The sequence below is a fragment of the Haliotis rubra genome, unplaced genomic scaffold (assembly GCF_003918875.1).
Source record: "Haliotis rubra isolate DU_JTF1 unplaced genomic scaffold, ASM391887v1 Scf332, whole genome shotgun sequence".
In the NCBI taxonomy this organism is placed as follows: Eukaryota; Metazoa; Mollusca; class Gastropoda; order Lepetellida; family Haliotidae; genus Haliotis; species Haliotis rubra.
The window spans coordinates 103594-124675 of NW_025767005.1; the positions used below are offsets into that span (position 1 = coordinate 103594).

The 21082-nt window shown below is 40.9% G+C and overlaps 1 long non-coding RNA gene and 1 pseudogene across 1 annotated transcript; both read left to right on the forward strand.

Moving 5' to 3' along the window:
- The first annotated feature begins 556 nt into the window (after window positions 1-556).
- Window positions 557-20265, forward strand: LOC124284260. Its single transcript, XR_006900509.1, has 3 exons — window positions 557-926; window positions 8306-8309; window positions 20256-20265. It is a non-coding gene; the product is annotated as an uncharacterized LOC124284260 (long non-coding RNA).
- LOC124284283 lies at window positions 18281-18456 on the forward strand (annotated as a pseudogene).
- Window positions 20266-21082: the final 817 nt, after the last annotated feature.

The window sequence follows — 21082 nt, forward strand, 5'->3', positions numbered from 1 at the left end:
ACTTATCTGCGTCGATGGCAACGTTGTGGTGCGACTAATAAGAGACGTTCAAAACTTCATGTACAATTTAAGCCTGGACTAGTTCTACTGTAATATACCTTTGCCATAGACAGTCGCCAGAACAGAAGTGGTGTGTGGTACTGGAATCATGCATTGTATCCAGAGACCCATTTTTGTGTTTTCATAAAACATTTTTAAACTGACGTGCAAGCTATTTCCCAAGGACTTAATGGCGGGGGTCTGCTCTGTTTCCAAAGAAAAACGACCATGTAATTTCCTCTGACATAAATAAAATTTAGATATCATGTTTGTTTAAATTAAACAGGAATAGTAAATACGAAGACATTTTACATTAAGTGCTTTAAGAACTGAAGAAACATAAAACACTCACATACATACCAATACATAGAAGAAGTACCTCAACATATCTGCCCTGAAAAACAGTACCCTACATATACTGATGGTCAAATTTGAGGCAACACTTGATTGAACATGATGTAAATGAAACTATGCAAATGTTAACATTGAATGAATAACAGTTTTCCGTGGCCTACGTGTTCGTCTCTCCAGTTCAGAAAACAATATGCACGTGCATTACATGTTTTGCTCGTGCATGAAGGTGAAATGCATGCATGTACACATTTCACAAGACCATGTTTAGAGAGTAGTACTGTGTGAGTTGATGATTCAGTAATATGGCTCGCAACCAGTAACCTGAGGCCACAAAATGGCAAACTGTAGGCATGAGAGAAGGCGGCATGTCCTTGCGACAGATTACAAGACGCGTTAACGTCTGTCACAGCGTCATCAGCAAGTTGCTGAAAAAACACCACAGGAGAGGTGAAGTCAAGGTTACCGCAGGTCGAGGTCGACCCAAAAAGACCGATTTGATGGATGATAGACGGCTGCTACGAATGGCACATCAGGTCTTCAAATCAATTCCGTAATGGTGGCATCAAACGACGGGAGTGAATGTGTCACTGGAGCTGGTCAACGCTGAATGCAGAGACGTATGGCCATGACATCATCGAGAACACTCTGCTTCCTGTTCTGCATACCAATCCTCGTGTTACGCACATCTACCAGCACGCCCTCATCGTTCTAGGATCATTACCGACCCTGACAGGCAGCATAACACTGAATCCCTCGATTGGCCAAGTGTAAGTCCAGATCTTAATCCGATCGAACATGCGTGGTGCGCGATTGGTAAGCATATTTCCGCCAGCCATTGGCCAACATTCGAGAAATCAGGCAGGCCGTGCTTGACGCATGGAACAATCTGCCCCTGCATTTTTTTCGTAAACTCATGCTATCGATGAGGAGACGCCATCAGGAGGTGATAAAGGCTAATGGAGGAGGATTCACTACTGGTGATGACCCAGTTATTGTTTCAAATGTCAATTTTAGTGGATTCCATTTCAAGAAGTTCTATTCTTCCACAAAACTTTACAGAGTTGGCAAAATGAAGACATTTTGTTATCAAAATGTGAATACCTTTTGTTATGCCCATTTTTGGTGAATTTACCCTATATTTCTCCATTTTCACCATTTTTGAAGGTCACGTTGCATTTTGCGCACCAAACATGCATCTGAAAGCTTCCGTGACTTCAAATTTTAGGTGTTGCTTCAAATTTTACCATCAGTATATAATTATCCCAGTTAGGCCAGTCAAATTAGCAAAGGTCGGGAAAAAAGGATGAAGAAATGAAATTTGACAGATATGTTCTACAAACCTTCCTCCATACTAAATAGTCCTCTGAAATCCCACTTGAGCTAATTCCATAGTGCACGTGCAAACATGGCTATCCTATGCAACCTTTTGCTAACCTAGAAGACCAATTGTGCTTGATAGAATAGTCACAACTTCTTTATTTCTGTACATAAGTACATAAATGTTTGACGACTGAGTGAATATATCTCAAGATTGTTGACTATTATTTCAGAATTATTTCACATTTCGGAGTTGTGGCCCTTTTTTGTGCGAAAAATATATTTTTTATATGTTTTTACCCTTGCATGACACAAACACCTATAGGTATAATGATAAGGCTTAGATATGTCCAAAATACCTTGAAGTGTATAGTTCAATGTCTTTTTCACCACAAACCACCAAATATAACATAATAAAATCATGTTTTTGCATTTTGACTGAACCTGAAAATTTGCAATTTGGGGCATTTTTAGAAGTCAGTGAAAACTCAATAAATGGATCAACAATTGCAAGTGAAATTGTAGAAATTCATAAAAACCAATTGGAATAGACATTTCCATACTATAAAAAGAGTTATCGCCCTTGGATACTCACAATTTCAAGAAAATATCATAACTCTACCTGACAGTACCTAAAAACAACTGATATTCTGCACAATACCAAGCCTATCAAACACTATTTACAGATTATTTAACAGGGCATCCTCAAACACGTATGATTACAGATCTAGAAAGATAAAGATTTCCTTGCCTGGAGGAAGTTGAAGGCTGTGGCTCATCTTCAACTTCACTCTCATCAGCGTCTCTGGAAGACAATTCATGAGATGTTTCATCAGATGGTAGTTCATGATCTTCTCCATCCTCCTCTGCAAGGTATACTGTGTATGAATTGCTGCAACTACTGTGACAATATCCACATAGACGCGAACATTTCAATCCTGCCTTTCATGCACCCACACATACGCTCACACCCTGTTTTATAATTGCATTTGATCATGTTGATCAATCAATGTCTCTGGTGCTGGGGGGATCACGGGTTGTTTCTGGCTTAAGCTGACCACAAACAGCTTGCCATCCCAATTCATTTGGTGGAAGACTTCTTCCAAGCCATGGCTGCACTTGCAGATAAACCCTCTGACAATGTTCTCTCGCCGCTGCCGACGTAGGTGGGAAGGCAGATAACTGCATTTGTGTGTGAATGGGACACTTGGCAACGACTCTTGTGAAGCAATGATATCTGTGCTCATTCACGGATTTAACAGACTTAGGTGCTCCATACAATGCCAGTAAGAACTGCTCTCCTGCAAACGCAACCATAGCCTTTGTGGATAATTGATTATGGAACGCTTTGACAAGTGGTTGCAAGTCCTGTCGTTTTGTGAACAATATGCCAGCTTTTTCTTTCCCTGTCGGCACAAGGCTGATGAAGTGTCACAACCAGTCATGGCATGGAGAAAGAGCAACCCAGAAATGAAGCTCCCCGGCAATGCTGGCCGTAACAACGAACTGTTATATAATACAACACACTTGATATAGATGTGCAACTTCTTTATTATTTACACACAACGTTTCTGGGCTAATACTTGCCCCTTCATCAGGTGAATGACAGTGAATAATTACAGAGGTATATATAGTATGTACAGGAAGCCACAGAGTTGTTTTTACAAACGTATATATAGTATGTACATGAAGCCACAGAGTTGTTATTACAACAGATTGGTAAGGGGATTAAGTTAAATAGGGTATACATACTGTTTGTACAACATGTTTACACAGAGTGAATGACCACAGATGGAAGCCAGTAACGGATATACAGTGATAGAGGTTAGGTGATTGAGATGTACAATAATAGAAATTAGGCGATGGGATGTACAGCATGTTTTGGTAAACATCATTGTTGGAGGGAAATTAGTTAATACACCAAGCATTGGGAAGGAAGACACCCTGGTCCCTATTATATAGACGATCAGCAGTCTTTCCGCTCTCAGTTTTAAGAAAGCACACAAATGGATGAGGAGCACCAGAAGATCAACATCAGTCCCAACAACAATGGCTTTGTGCCCATTATCAGCACAATCAATACATGTTTGTACAATGAGAAGGTCAGCATCTGCACTTGCTTGTTTCACTGGGATATTGAGCTCGTGAAATTGTTGTGTCAGAGCCTTTATCAAATGTGACTTGTTTTTACCATTAGGCAGGAATTTATCCTGCTTGATCGCCAATGGTGTTTCAGAATTGAACACAAAATCATGAGAACCTGTTCAATTGTCATGTCTGTCCAGATGCCAGCCCACATCTTGTCACTTCGCCTGACAGTAAAACCACCAAACCTGGTAAAAGCTTCAAATTCATCCTTGGGCATAATATCCCCCAATTGTGACATCTGTTGAACATACAGGTGGTCACTTCTGGCATAAGCAATATGTCCTGCAGCATGAAAATATGGTATCATCCTGCAGGCAGCATCAAGATGAAGATCCCAGTCTCCTATTCTTTCAGCTAGAATCAACCGGTGTATCAAAGAAACTTGCTCAAAATATTGACACCACAACTTGGCACTTCTGCTTGGAGACTATTCAAATTCCATGACTGCATTCAGTATTTCGACATGGTTTGTGACATTGGCAATTGCTGGAAGTTCATCAGGGATCACATGGTTGGTTTGAACATCCTTATACAAAGTCTTCAGACAAGCTTTACTTGTTTCATCCAGGCTGACCTTCTTGTTTATTCAAGGCAATAACAGCCATCCATTATATAACCGACCCATTAAAGACATAAGGAGATGGAAACAACCACGTCTGACAACAACTGAAGCTAGAGTTCTTTTGTTCTGGTATGTAGCTACAATATCAACAGCTTTCTCATATAGAAGTTGGTCAAATGTCACAAAACATGTTTTCCGTCCATGTTTCCTGCGTTTGTCAGCAGAATATGCCAGCACACAATATATTGCGTCTGGATTCGATGCCTGCAAGTTGACAAATGGCAATGGGATCACTTTGCCATGGGATACTTCATAATTGTCAACACTTCTGGCACACTCCATGTATCCATGCAGGGAGCGTCCTCCAATTTCAACCGTGCTCCACTCATCCAAAGCGAATATGCACAGAGTTAGGAGAGGTCAGCTTTCTGACATTGGAAATGTCATCAACAGTCAAACCAAGCAAACATTTTTGCTCTAAAATGAACAAGTCAAAATATCAATTGACTTGGACCTGACATTGTCTGCTGAAACAGCTTTGTTACACATGATAACATCAGATATACAGACAGAACTACATGATTCCACCCATACTATGAATTGTGCCATATCCATCAAGTGTGCAAACATTACAATCTGCATTGTCAAAGACAAATTGCATAAAGGCATTTTCACCAATCTCATGATCTGCAGCCATTGCAGAATGTTCATAGGAAATAGCCTCATTATATGATGAACACACTCCCAAGCTGACATAACATCCGGAAGATGCTTAGATCCAACTTGTCGGTGAATATACACGACTAAACCAAGATGTTTCTTAGAAAGAAATGATCTTTCTCTTGTTGCTGAGAGTACTTGGTGACAAATAACAGATGCCTCCCTTTGCTTTGTAGCAACATCACCTTTCCTATCTTTGTTTGTAATCCTTTCGACCAAAACAGTGAGAGTATTAGGCACATTCATCATGTGATTATGAAAAGCATCATCAGCAGGAGTGTAATGGTTAGTATCACAAAGCCTGATGTCCTCCCGTATGATATCCGCAGCTGTTTTCACTATGCGCAAGCGTTCTTCTTCAGGGTTCCCCAACTTCTCAGAATACTATGCATCGCTAAGGATTTTGTAGCCAGTATTATTAATGCAAAATAACGGTTTCCTTCCACGAATGCTAGAAATGATAACACCATCACCGAAAGGAGCTAGCAGTTTTGATCTAAGGGATTTTTCACTACATTCAATCTCACCATCAACATGAAGTTTTTTCATCTGCAGGTCTACCCTTCCCTCGGATAGAACGTGGTCTGTTAACGATTTCCTATAACACGTATGGTGATACCTGGCTTCGGCAGCAACTAAATCTATGGCGCTTCATATCCGTTCAATAACTGCTTGACCCCACACATCACCACGATATTCAGTCATGTGAAGAATGGAATCTTTCTAACTTGTCTTTAGTTTTTTTAGTCTCTGAGACTATATCACAATTGTCTCCACAGAACAAGCAATTCATTTTGAAATTGACAGTGATGATCTTAAGGAAACCGTCATTCGAGGTGAGGGATTCACAGCTGCTAAAATAGAAGATTCACGAGTGTAATCTTTGCGGCAGTTTACATGAACTGAAACTGAAGATATTCCAGATAATTTTTCAGCAATTCCATCTTTGCGCCTTATACTACTTTGCAGTAAGGTAGTTAGACCTCTTGTGACGGTGACAATATCATCAGGAGATAAACTTTTGCTGCATATGATACACATTAATGTTCAATTTGCCATGAAAATATTAAAATGTTTCCTTATCAGTAACTTTGATGAATATTATTGTGATAAGGTTCATGCATACTGGTTATTACAAAACGAGGGATAGGGGTTGGGGGCAACAGTGTTTTCTGGCTGGTATGCAAATCAATGAAATTTCGCGTTTTGCCAGTTTCAATTTAAATGTTTAAATGAAATGTGTCTTCCAACTATTTGGTACCATTGGATAGATAAATCATAGGACAATTTATTCATTTCTGTATAAGACCAATTACACTTCATATCAAAAAGTTTCAGGCCAAAATACAGACCCAGGGTCACAATTTCCTAGAAATCTATTTTTACAACAAAACGGGATGTGCACGTGAGGCAAATAATTAGTTTTTACTTTTTAAAGTATTTTTATATACGTGCATTATAATCCATTATATCTGTCAAATTGGATGAGATTATATTCACAAATACAAAATATAAGAGCATTTCTGTTTTTAAAACAGGATTTTCTTAGAAGAAAAATTATGGTAGGGTATGCATGTTTGCACGTGCACTGTGGATTTAGCTCAAGTGGGATTTTTGGGGACTTTTAGTATGTTATGCAGGAAGGTCCATAGAATATATGTGCCAAGTTTCGTTTCTTCATAAATTATTTCCGACCTTGGCCAAAAAAATTGCTAATTTGACTGGCCTATATGTTTTAGTACCACTGATACAAAGTGATCCTCCAGTTGCAAACATGGGTTAAGAAAGTTCAGTAAAAATGTTACAATAATGAGAGGTGACTGAAAAGTTCTATTCTTTAGAACGGAAAATCTGTCACACCCTTGTCAAATACAACTCTACTGGCAATGGTTGCAATAACTGTTTTAGATATCAGCAGATGCGTTCTCGTTGGGTGGAGAGACATGGTGATGTTGCAGTGCCGATGACGATGGGGGTGTAGATGACGGTTAAGGAGCAGATAAGTGTGAGTGTGTACATGATCATGAGCGTAAAGGTTCGCATGAAAATGATGGTGAAGGTGTAGATGCGGGTTAAGGTGTAGATGAGTGTGAAGGTGTAGATGAGGGTGAAGGTGTAGATGAGGGTGAAGGTGTAGATGAGGGTGAAGGTGTAGATGAGTGTGAAGGTGTAGATGAGGGTAAAGGTGTAGATGAGGGTGATGGTGTAGATGAGGCTGAAGGTGTAGATGAGCGTGAAGGTGTAGATGAGGGTGAAGGTGTAGATTAAGGTGAGGGTGTAGATGAGGGTGAGGGTGTAGATGAGGGTGAGGGTGTAGATGAGGGTGAGGGTGTAGATGAGGGTGAAGGTGTAGACAAGGGTGAGGGTGTAGATGAGGGTGTAGAGGGTGAGGGTGTAGATGAGGGTGAGGGTGTAGATGAGGGTGAAGGTGTAGATGAGGGTGAGGGTGTAGATGAGGGTGAAGGTTACATGCTGTTGTTAATGTTAATCTGATGTTTTTCACAACATACCATGTACATATACTTCTCATCATTGCCTTGTAATATACTAACAGAAACTATACAGCGCATAACATAAAATTGCACAAACTAACAGTTATTTGGAAAGTTAATGAAAGTTAATGATGTTACCGCGCGTGACATGTGCACTTTGTGCACAATGGACTAAGTCACTTTTTGCATGCCTTTTGGCAACTGAAGTTGGCACCATGTATTGAAAATTGAAGAGCAGTTGATTATTGTCTAGCCTCTGAATGTTGTGTAAAACACATTAATTTCAATCTAAACTGCGAGTCATACCATGGCTTATAGAATATTAGCATCTCCGTGTTTATCCTGGAGACAGAACTGGCCGAAAATGAAGTAGCCATACATTTTCGTGTCTATCTAATCACGATATCATCTCTATTGAGACACTTTCAACATAATGGGAACACGAGAAATTTGCCTCGGACCGGACGTACACGCATGACGTCACGTCAACAAGGCAACCATATTCGGCTGACCCATCTAAGGAAATCGATTCCAGACTACCCGTTTGACTGGTCGGACTATTCCTGGCTTATGTGCAGTAAGTTCCAGGACTGTAGGGAACTGACTGAGGGAACATAACATCCGGCCCCGACGGGCTGCAATACGTCCAATTTTGCTGCAACGTCACCGACAGGCACGTTTTGCCTGGTGCTGACAGCATCTACGGTACAGGAGACAGAATTAGGATGGTGCTTGTTCACTGACGAGTCAAGATTCATCTGGACAGCTCAGAAGGCAGAGCAAAGGTGGCGAGAGGCACAGACGGCGGGGTGAACTGTATGCTGTCCCGTACGTGGTTCAAAGTTGATAGTTTAGTGGCGAAAGCGTTATGGTATCGGGAGTCATGAAATCTCATGTGGGACACAACTTGTCAATAAAACCACCTCTTGGGATAAGAATAAAACCAGTCATTCTTCCTGCTGGCATTGATCTGGAAAATAGAGCTCCTTTCCGTCTGCATTCTCTTCCTGGTCAATTAGTAAGGCCAAGTCTTGGCAATCTGACAGGTCAGCGATAAAGGGATGAAGTTTTTGGGCCTCATTTGCAGCCTTTCATTCAAGGACAGAGGAGTTACTTCAAGCTTCAGAAAGATAATGCCCGTCCACTTGTCGCTCGTGTTGTAACAAATTTCCTGAGTCAGCAGAACATTCCGGTAACCCCTGGCCAGCTGTTTCTCCGGGCCTGTCCCCTGTCGAGCACACTTGGGATGAAAGTGAGCAACATTTACTTCAAGCCGAGCATCAGTATGATAGAACATTGTGCTGGCCTGACTGATACATATCATTTGTGGTATAATGGCATATTTTCATTATTTCAGACCGCTGTGAAATAGCCATTGACGTCAGCTCAATTGGGACAAGCGTTGATTTCAAACATGTAACAACATTCCCCAAGCTTTCTTCAATCGCTTATTGTCGTCTATGCGAACTGACTTTTGACACCGCATTTTTTCAAGCTCGTGTCACGATGCCTAGTGTCAAGTCATACAGATTTTGTTATCATCCTGTCAACAGTTAAACAGTGATTAAGGAAAACACCACCAATGATGTTCTTACCTTTTTTTTACATAAAACAAACTGGCACAACATCAAATAATGCATAGTTACTTTATTCCAGTAGTACCGAAACTTTGCTCAGTGCAATAATCAAGAAGTTGTTATCCATTAAGTCGTATGCTTTATTATTACTACAGTCTATCTCATTATACAAATGGGGCGGTGGGGTAGCCTAGTGGTTAAAGCGTTGGCTCGTCATGCCGAATTTCTGGTGTCCCCCGCCGTGATGTTGCTGGAATATTGCTAAAAGCAGCGTCAAACCAAACTCAGTCAGTCAGTCATTATACAAATACGTAAATACACAATGTCCCCTGCACAAAAGGTATAAACATGGAGCAGATATGAGCATCTGCTGGAAATGGTTGTTCCTAGGATTTGTAAAACACAGCTACACATCATTAAATAAACTTCCCTTTTTCGTGACGGTGATCTTTCGAAACAGATTCTTGTGCCCTTGCACGTCGCACTCATGAAATATAGAGGTCGTTATCCATAAAGTTTGTCTGCATTGCACTTGCCAACTTCTCAAATGCCACTCAAAGAAAACATATAGGTTGCTATGAACAATGTCTCGCGGACATGTTCCATCCACCTCTCTGGAGAAAAAGAATACATCGAGGTACCCGGACTTTGAAAGTTGGCACTCTCCGAACTCGTTATGCTCGTATGTAATACAAGTAAATTTCTTTTCTGTAATGCACATTTTAGAGCATTCTTTTGCAGTTGTATCTTTTGCTTTTCTATTGTTGTGTCCTTTGATACCCAGTCCATGGTACGTCGTGAATCCGTCACCATACGTTTTGCAACCTGAGGAATACAGTGTTCCGCCGTTCATATTGAGTTTAATATTGAAGAATAGATTCCTGGATTTGTAAGAAAAAATATTGAATTTTCGAACATGTCGTATTTACTTGTTGCGTAATTTAATATAAGTTTAGATATTCTTCTAGTGCACAGTAATTAGCTGAACATTTGGCAGCATTCCACTTAAGGGTGGGAACCACACGTGTTCAGTAGATACACTGCATAACAGCAAGTTACTTTTGTCTGAGTTACATTTCGCGGAAATGCAATTTATCACCACGCCCAACAAGATGATGCGAGCTAGGGATCTGTAAAATGCCTGTCCCTATCAAGTGAGACAAATACCATTTAATACCCAAACTATCTTTGTTTACGGTTACTGAGACAATACGTAACCACATATCAAACAACATACCGTGATTACTGCCAATAATCTATCTGCATTTCCTGAGATCGACTTATAAAACATCCCTTTCCAAAACTGACTTACGTCTGACGCAGCTGTTCTTGGCAGGGTTGAAGCTGTACCCTGGTACACACTTGCAGGTGTTGATGAAGCACACGAACGTTACTGGGCAATCAGAGTTGGTTGAGCATCTCATTTCAAGGGTGCTGCTGACAGTATGACCTGCGAGTGTTTGTAGAAAATTCAGGCTTCATTTCATATGAACGATACAGGACACAGTTACATTCTCTCCATTAAACTACTTACATTGTGTGGAGCAATTTTAAGGTCTCTAGCTAAATGAATCAAAGCATCCAAGTTTTCATTTATCTGATCTCGTGTCTGTGTGCAAACACACACATAGTTTCATCGTCACCCTCATGGTAAACTTTAATTTCCAAATCAGTTTCACCCCAGTTCCATTCACACCCTCAACTTCTAAACATTTACTACTCCCAGTTGCAACTTCAGAACATCACCCACAACTTTACCCATCAGTCATCTACACCTTCACTCCCAGTTTAATCCTCACAAAATTGCCTAGATCGATCTTCATGTTGTTGATCACTGGATTGTCTGAACTTGATTATGTACAGAGCGCCGCCATATAGCGCGAATATTGCTGAGTGCGGCGTAAATATATAAACTCACTCACTCGCTCATCTTCACAGTTTCACCCATCAACACCTCCACTCCAAGTTTCATCCTCACAACTTCACCCACAGCTCCACCCATCAACCGTCAAACCCTTCACACTCAGTTTCATCTTCACAGCTTCACCCATCAACCGTCTACACCTCCACTCCATGCTTCATCCTCACAACTTCACCCACAGTTCCACCCATCAACCGTCAAACCCTGCACACTCAGTTTCATTCTCACAGCTTCACCCATCAACCGTCAAACTCTTCACAAACCCTGACCCTCATCTGCACCCGCACCCTGAGTAACACCCTCACCCTAATCAACACCCGCAACCCCTTTTACAGCCCGACCCTCATCTACAAGCTCACCCCAGTCTACACTGTCCGTCGTCTATGCTCTGACCCCAATCTACAACCTTATGTCCATCTCCACCATAACCATCATCTACACTCTTCATCCAGATGAACACCATGACATTCAATTGTTACACAGTGAATGTTTCACAAGCATAACAAAATGACCTTATCTGGATAAATATAGGAACCTTACCATTAACACAGAGTGCACCGTCACGACGTTTCTCGACACACGAGGTGTTAGATTTACAGTTCCCGAGGGGGCACGCACCTGTTGAAATCTAAACCAAACATAATAATTTACAATAATACTACTTAAAGTAGAGATGTTCTTTTTGTCAAGGGTGTGATGTGAAAAAGGCAATGTGTGGCAAAGGGTTTATCTGTATCACCTTCCCATTCTAAAATTCTCAATTGCCTCGAGGGGTTCTACCAAATACAATTTCAAACTGGTTCGGCTAATCACAAGAAAGTGGACCCAGAACCCAGAGGTCGACATTACCGAGAATTGGGGTCCCGATAACAACGCAGCTGTCCCATGGAAAAGGACCCGTGAAGATCCGGGGTAGAATGGGTCTTCAGCAACTCATGCTTGCCACAAAAGGCGACTATGCTTGTCGTAAGAGGCGACTAACGGGATCGGCAGGTCAGGCTCGCTGACTTGGTTCACACATGTCATCGGTTCCCAATTGCGCCGATCGATGCTCATGCTGTTGATCACTGGATTGTCTGGTCCAGAATTTTGCTGAGTGCGGCGTAAAACTAAACTCACTCACTCACTCACACCGATGGAAACGCTGTCAGCAATATTGTGTTCACCAGTACCTATTGGTTTAAAATTCATTCCCTTTGTACACATTTGTTTAAATATACTACTCACACTTTGATAAGGATCACAAAAATTCACAACTTTACTTAAACGTAGATGTATAATTTGAAATTGTAGCGATTTAAAACTGGATACATAATGATATGGTAACCCCTCTTTAGGCAAACAGCCACTTTAATATAATCTTATGCACTTGACATTTGAGTAACAATAAACATGGTTTTCATGGCACCAATCAACCTTTTTGCAAATCATGGACTGAGTAATTGACAAATAAACAACACCTGTCAATAGGAGGTTTGGGATCCACAAGATGCAATGACATACTGAAACCTAGGATTCATGCTTACAATAAGCTTGACCCCACATCATAGTTTTCTGTTGAATCCATGATTTGATCCATAGCAAAGCGTGAATAGTATATATTTGATATCATGGTGTTTCCTTCTTAAGATCAACGCATAGACGCAAATATTCACACATGTATACACAACGACACACCGTAAGTCCCCAAACATTCAGGTAAATTTAGACTTGTCAGATTTTTAATCGTAGCATTTTTGTGATTATAAATTCTGGCTATCCAATTAGGATGTAAATCCAATTAGGGCCCATGCAGATACCAAAGGCACTGTAAGTCCCCATGGTCCCTGGTAATCTTCCTTTAGTTGCTGGTGATCATTTGCCCGTTTATTGAGTGTAATGTTCTCTTTAGTGGTATCTTTTTAATAATGACATCTAGTTTTACCTTAATGCCTGTTGTACTCTAGTAGTTTTACTGTCCATCGTCGACAGGTTTTATTATTCAAAATATATTCCTCTTTAATTTATAGTCCCTTATATGGTGATCTACCTTCAGTTGTGGCGATATATAGCCCATTTTTATATTGTATTGTCCCTAATAGTCATATATTGTTTTAGTTAAATGCTAGTTTTAATACCTCAAATTGTGATCTTCTATCTGTTTTACTGTCGACAGATTTTATATTATCTATTGTTAACATATTAACTGTTGTAGTCACAATATGGCTGAAATATTGCCGATGTGACTATAAAATATTAACTCACTCACATAACAAAACCATATCTTACACTCGAATGATTCAAAGGACGAACACTGGATCCATCCGTCTCCTGGGTCCTCTTGGATCCATCACGTGATCTATGACAGGAAGCAAACATGAAGAAATCTTCAACACATTCAGTCTGGCAAACGTCATGTCTATGTTTCTAAAAACGACAGACCTGCCTCTCATTTTCTCAGTTATTTGAAGTCCACATTCCTCTGCGCTGCATGTCGAAAATACAATCAGAAAAGTAAACAGCTCTTGCTGAAGCAGTCAGCAGACTGATTAAACAAAGTGGCATCATCGTTAAGTTATTTCCAGAAGATTGCCTCCAGCACACACTGATAAGAAGTCTACAAGAGTCTGCACCCCTGTTAAGAAATTAGCTTCTGGCAGAAAGACTATTGACTACAGGCTGTGCTTTAGTCATATCACGCGACGATGACGGTGTGAACGGATCAATACAATGTACAGGTTTCAGCTTTTGCTGAGATCAACAATATAATGTCAAGCATTTGGTGCAGGGTCTTGATGGAAAATTTTAACCTCGAATTTGCTCAGTATTAGTAATGTTTCAGTAACCTTTCGACTTGGGGAACGAAGCCTAAACTTTATCATACACATGTGAGCAATTCTATCCCTGTTTGACTCATTTGTTATTATACCCCCCGCTACGAAGTAACGGGGGTATATAGCGTTCATTCCGTCCGTCCGTCCCGAAACTTTGTCCGGAGCATATCGCTTAAAGTTTACATGCTAGGTTCACCAAACTTCACACACATGTTAATCATTACCCAGTGGTGTGCCTTTTGCTATTTTAATTTTTTTTCCGAATTTTCTGTTATTGCTGTTTCCATGGAAACACGACTTAGTGCCAAATGTGTTTGGTGGTTTTGTCCAGAGCATATCACTTAAAGTTTACATGCTAGGTTCACCAAACTTCACATACATGTTAACCATTACCCATTGATGTGCCTTTTGCTATTTTAGTTTTTTTTTCAGAATTTGTTTTGCTGTTGTTTCCATGGAAACATGACTTTGTGCAAAATGTGTTTGATGGTTACCTGGCCACAGCATATCATCGAAACTATACATGCTAGGTTCACCAAACCTAGTACACAAGTTAATCATTACCCACAGATATGCCATGTGCTAAAAAATAACAGTCTTCATCTACGTCCACTTCATTGTGTGCAACAAGTTCAATTGTATGTCAGGTTTCCACGGAAAACACACAAAAATAATGTTTCCATAAATTATTACTGTTGTCATTACATGGCAAAACTATTATGTAACATGTATATAAAGTTTAGTAGAGTCAAGTCTTGTGAGCTGCTGATCCTTGTCACATTATATATATCAATATCAGTCATTTCCATGTCCCAAAGTGGGAAGCGGGGGTATGTGAGCTGTGCTCACTTCTACACTTGTTGTTCAAGAATCACCATCCTCACGGTCCCACCCAACACTATCAGAACGTTGTAATGCATGAGCTGATGGGCCAGTATGGTGTATGTATATTTTGTCTGAGTATCCGTCCTGCTGCAAGTCAGAAACCCACTTGTCTTTTACTCCGTGGTGGAGGGGACCTCGGTTGATGAAATTTCTATTCTACACATGACTTACCAAATGTCTTTAAAACAAAATAAACGTTCATTTGACATTGATTCTGATGATAAGAAACATTCTCTGCTCAAATTCTTCCGCTCCAGCCCTTAAACCTACTGTCCCACTCACTCAATCTATCTCCGGTTCTCAGACAGATGAATTTGAGCATGAGACATGAGACACCATCACAATCGTCTGTCTCACAGCCAGCTGTGGATAAGTCGCAAAAGAAACGAAAAAAAGATGAATAGAGACAAACTACCTAGTGTCCCTTTCCCATCAGAGATACCTCTTGAAATTTCTTTGGGACCTCTAAATATGGAGGTTACTTTTTCCACACAGGACAAACCTAAATTACCTATGTACATACCAAGGAGTATGTACATACCAAGGGTATCCTAAGTTGGAGAACTTGTTCCTAATCCTTTTCTCAGTGAGTAAAATACGTCTAAAACAAACACATGCACGTGAACGAGGGCCAATATACTGTCCACTATAATGCAGTGGAATTGCAGAGGACTGACAATTATTTCAGTGAGACCTTCAACTGTCAGCATAGGTATCCAAGAGACATATCCAGGAGATAAAGCAACTGAAGGCCTTTCTATTTCGGTGCGACAGGATATCATGCATAGCCCTGCATTACCTGATACAAACCTTCAAACTGTAGTTGTTCGTCTGAATCTGCAACTGTGCAGCTTGCATATCTCTCCGTCTTCTGATCTTCAAATCCATAAGATCAGTTTCAAAATCCATGTCTCAACATGGACCCGTGAAAATCCTGGTTATAATTTGTCTTCAGCAACCCATGCTTGTCGCCAAAGGAGACTGACGGGATCGGGTGGTCAGGCTCACTGACATCGTATCCCAATAGTGTAGATCGATGTTGATCGTTATTGATGTTGATCACTGGATTGTCTGTTCCAGATTCGATTATTTACAGTATAGATGGTATATTACTGAGTGTGGCGGTAAACAACAACCCAGCTACGAACAGATACCTCAATGTCATCTGTAAAGACTCATGCAGTTATGATGTCTCATCGTGGTCGATCTGGCACTCGTGAAGAGCAAACGCCTCGTGGTTAGTGCTGGGTAACGAAAATAGCCCTCCCCCCGTGTGGACCATAGGCAGAATGTGTCCACAGATCCCGACTGTTAGTCGTTAGAGGCGACCGACTTGGGCAACCTGTTTGCCGTTGGTTGCGCCCCTGTATCTGTGGAGGAAGGGATTCTGCTGGTTGAGGGCAAACGAGCCGTGAACCGTGTTCCTTTTGTCCAACACGCCCCTTCAACCCTTACTTCACCAAGGATGGTAGAATGGGCCCGGTTCTATCAATTGGCTGGTTATACCACGCCCTATGGTTGGACACATTCATATTGAAATTAATGTGCATTTCTGGAATTGCTGATAATGAATGCTGTAATTCAACATTATATCCTGTCTATACTCAGCAGCAAAAGAAACGTCAGTTTGGGATTTTCCTTCGCAGAAATGGATAACTGTAAACTCATTTCATGTTTTGATTGTATACTTTTGACAATATCTACAACTTTACCTGAGCAAAGACATTCTTTCCCAAACTCAGAATTGAACCCAGGAAATGGTCTCAAAAACGCAACCTGATCTCGGAGTTGCATGCTGCACGTGCTGTTCACAAGGACCAGCCCTATAAAATGCACCCCCAAACCTGGTTGAAACATTCACATTACAACCTCAGCAGGATGCCGCGACTCACGACAGCTCAGAGGAACCAGGCGCTAGGAAGACTTGAAGCTGGCCACACTGTTCAAGCCGTTGCCAATCATTTTCCAGGACAACGTTCGGACCATCTTTAGGCTGCAGCAACGTTTCCGGGCCACCAACTGGCAGACCAAGGGAGCGACATCATGTACAGAATCCCTTCATGCAGGCATCCGAAACAGCACGCCAGACAGTGGGACCACACGGAAGACCAATCAGTATTGATACAGTACACCGACGTCTTAACAGCGGGAACCTCAATTGCCGTACACCTTACCGTGCACCTATCCTCACCCCTCGTCATTAGAGTGAACATCTACAGTTTGCCCAGCAACACCAAAACTGGCAATGCAGGCAATGGAGAACTGCTCTGTTCACAGATGAGAGTCGGTAGTGCGTATCAACTGCAGATGGCAGACCAATGTGTTATGGAAGGAGACTCATGGGGAGGTGCAAGCATCATGGTATGGGGTGGAATAGGACTGAACCAGAGAGTTTGTCCTGTGGTGTTCCGGAACCTTCTTCCAGGGAGAGGAGGCGGAATCACAGCGGTGCGCTACATTGACCAAGCATTCAGACCCCACGTCATACCACATTTCGCACGTCACCGGAACAACGTTTTCCAGCATGATAACGCCGTGCCCATACTGCCAGAGCTACACGGGACTTCCTACAGCGGAACGGTGTCAACATTATGCAGTGGCCAGCCCTAAGTCCTGATTTACACCCAATTAAACATCTTTGGGATGAAATTCAGAGGAGACTGAATAATGTAATACCAAGGTCGAACACTGCCGATTTATTGCGCCTTTCTCAGAGAGTGGTTCCAGGTGCCAATGGCCTGTATCAATCGATTGGTGCACTCCATGCATAGACACTGTGCTGCAGTTATTGCAGCTCGTGGTGGTCACACTAGATACTGAAGTCAAGAGTCTGGATGGACTGCAAACGTTTATGTAATGTCTTGAAATTGTGCTGCGTTTTTTATTGATGTGTCAAGATATTGTACACGAAAAATGTTTTTGATCCGCTTATTATGACCATTTCTGTAATGATTTGATTACAGTGCCTATCTCATTTTGAATTCGTACAGGCGTTTCGTTGGTTTTTTCTGCTGAGTATATTTGCCTAGCGTCCTATGCCAGAAGGCAGAGACTCATGGGCTAATCTGGTGATATTGACCGCTGAGTTCTGTTGGTATCAAAGTTATTGTTGTAGGCAGAACAAGCCTGACATTGCATTTAGTAAACAAATATAGCTATTCATGTCATTTGCTGGAGTATGTCAACCATGTATCCCTGGTGTATGCGTCTTGGATACCCGATGTAAGTAAACACTGTCCTTGTTGACGCTCCATGGTGGGAGGGGAGCAGGGTTGCAGAGCAAGTTACTTTAACCAAGGTTCATAATCATGCTGGTCCAAAGAGTCGACCGTTTGAGGAAAGTTCACTTGAATAAATTGCTACCAATTTTGATTCGACATGTCAGAAAAAGAAATAACAGAAGAATTAAAAGATCAAGGTGTGACTTCGGTGAAACGTTTCATTAAAATTTTAAGATCATACTTTTAGGGATCATTTCTATAGTATGCATCGCCATGACTTTAGGTAAAACTGACAGACTACCAAACCACGAGGACGATTTAGTCATTAAAAAACTTACACATACTTGTTCACTTTTCCACAATCTATAATAATCGATCAAAGCTGATTATGTCAACATCGGGGTGGAAGGGTATGTCCCAATTAACTCCGATGTTTTAGATGTCAGAAGTTTGGCCATGCCAGTACTGTGGTGACAGCCATGAGAATCTTGATTGTGAACAAATATTGAAATGTGTAAATTGGGATGGCCAACATATGGCATCCTCATAACTCTGTATTGTTTGGCAACCAGAATCTAATATTCTTAAAGGTCACATGCAGCGTGAAACACAACTTTTCAGATTCTGATACCTTTCGGTATGGACTTACAGTAACAAATGATCAAAAAATGCAAATTCAACTTATAAAGTTGAAAAACAACGCGATTAACAAACCCCCTGCGAAATCGGAGTTCAAACGATTCACTAAATTCAACACAGCTGGGGTGAAAAGCGAGTCCAACCACAGCGCTGCACAGCACTCATGGCAGAGGCGCAGTGAATAGGTTCACGCAGCTTGGAAGCGGGATGTCCGGATCGTGAGGAGGAGTAGTCTAATATTGGTTGTGTACACAAACAACAAATAGTAAATAATCTACTCGTTACATAAAAGAACCTTGTTAAGGATCAAGATCTACTCAGCTATGTGTCAACCAGTGAGGCGTTCGACATTTCAAGATGGAAAACCTTCGCTGGCGGTGAGTACTCGGAGAAGGCTTTGATGTGAGCTATTTTTACAATGTGTTGTTGATATGATACAGTCACGAGATTTTTATATGTTATGACAGGAGATTACCGGTTTAACTGTTTACATAATTTCATTTGACTATTTCACCACACGTTCTTACCGAGTCACTTTCTAAACATCAACGTCATTATTTAGCATTGTCAGAATATCTTTAAATGTGATATAGATATGCCTCTGTCACAGACAAAACTCAATGTTTGTTTTGTCGACACCTATGTGTCTGCCTGCCTGTCTGCTAATGCCAATATGCAATACATAACTTCGATCACTGACCACATGTTATTTGAACTTAACACCTACCAGGCTATAAACCATAAACAAAACCCATTAATTTATGGCTCGTGCACCCGAGATCTGTCTCTGTCACATTATGTAATTACACAAACGGGCTGGTGTGATACTTGTACACATGACATTTTATGGTGTCTGTTAATTGCAAACTTTTATACACAAACAATGAGCATATCGGCACAAAGACTGTATCGGCAAATGAACCAGCCAATGAAAGGCTTTGTTACACTTAAGTGCACGCCCACCCGCTCTGACTGGGTTCGGTATCACGGGTGCTTCGCTTCGAGGGAAGTAAACCCAAGTACAAAATATTGCACTTTTGATTTGCGATTGTACGCTTATAATTTTGTTTATTTGTTGTTGTTTTCATAATCAGCAATGTATATTATATGTCATGAATAAGTGATACCTGTGTTTTAATTGTTTGGTTTTTTTGGTTGCACGTGACCTTTAAACCAAAGAACGAGAAAATTCATCACTAAATTATCCTGCTGCTGTCTCAAGTCCAACTCAGACTTTACCTGTATGATGTCAGACTGAGCTGACATGGGTCAAATCTGTTCGACTCGTGTCGACAGCAAATGCCACGGAGCTTGATCTCACTAAGAGTCAAATGGCTACATCACCTTCAACAATTCAGGTGCCTGTCCAGAACCCCTATACAGCTCTCGACGTTGAAGTTACTCCATCATCAAAGAGATCTGTGAGGAGTTCTTTATTACGTTCGCGTGAGAGATCCCCATTGCACCACCATGAGCCATTCGTCTTATATAGTTCAATGGAATTGCAGAGGACATAGAAAGAATGTGAATACAATACAGTTGTAAGTTCAGGATTATAAACCGTCAGCATTTTGGTTACAAGGGACCTATCTTAAACATACTGATACATTTGATTTAAGGCAGTACTTCGTCATTCAATTTCTCCTACAGGGGATAAAGCGACTGAAGATTCTACTGTATTAGTAAGACAGAGCATCACTCATCGTGGTGTTCATCTAAATACTAATCTTTAAAAATTAATTTGCGCACATACATGTCTAAGTTGTGGAACATGGTTCAGAGAATAAAAGGCAACGGTTCAAACTCAGCTTTTGAGCATCTTAAAGACAGTGGTAATTTAATAACTGACAAATCTAGAATGGCAAATAAAATTGGCAAAACTCATGGCAAAAAGTCTTTATCGTCAAATTATGCCCGAGATTCAGCAATATGAGAAACAACAGGAAAGGATGAAAGTGTTAAATTTGGTTCAATTAACGGCGAAGACTACAATGTTTTCATTGCATGAGCTACGTACAACTCTTGAGCAGGTTTACGACACTGGTGCAGGTGATGATAATATCCATTAACAGCTACTGAAACATTTGCCTGAATCATGTCTGGAGATACATTTAGGTATATATGATCAAATATGGACATCTGGAAATGTTCCTCCTTCATGGGGTATGCCAATTTAGTCTCCACACCACAAAACCTGGCCGGGACCATTCAGATCCACCGACAGACCCATTTCTCTAACCATCTGTGTCTGTAAAACCAAGGAACGAATGGCAAATACTTCATTAATTTTGTACCTTTGAACCAATAACCTTGTATCAAATATTCAATGTGATATCAGGAAAAATCAAAGTACCATTGGTCGTTTGGTGCGATTAGTATCCTTTGTTAAAAATG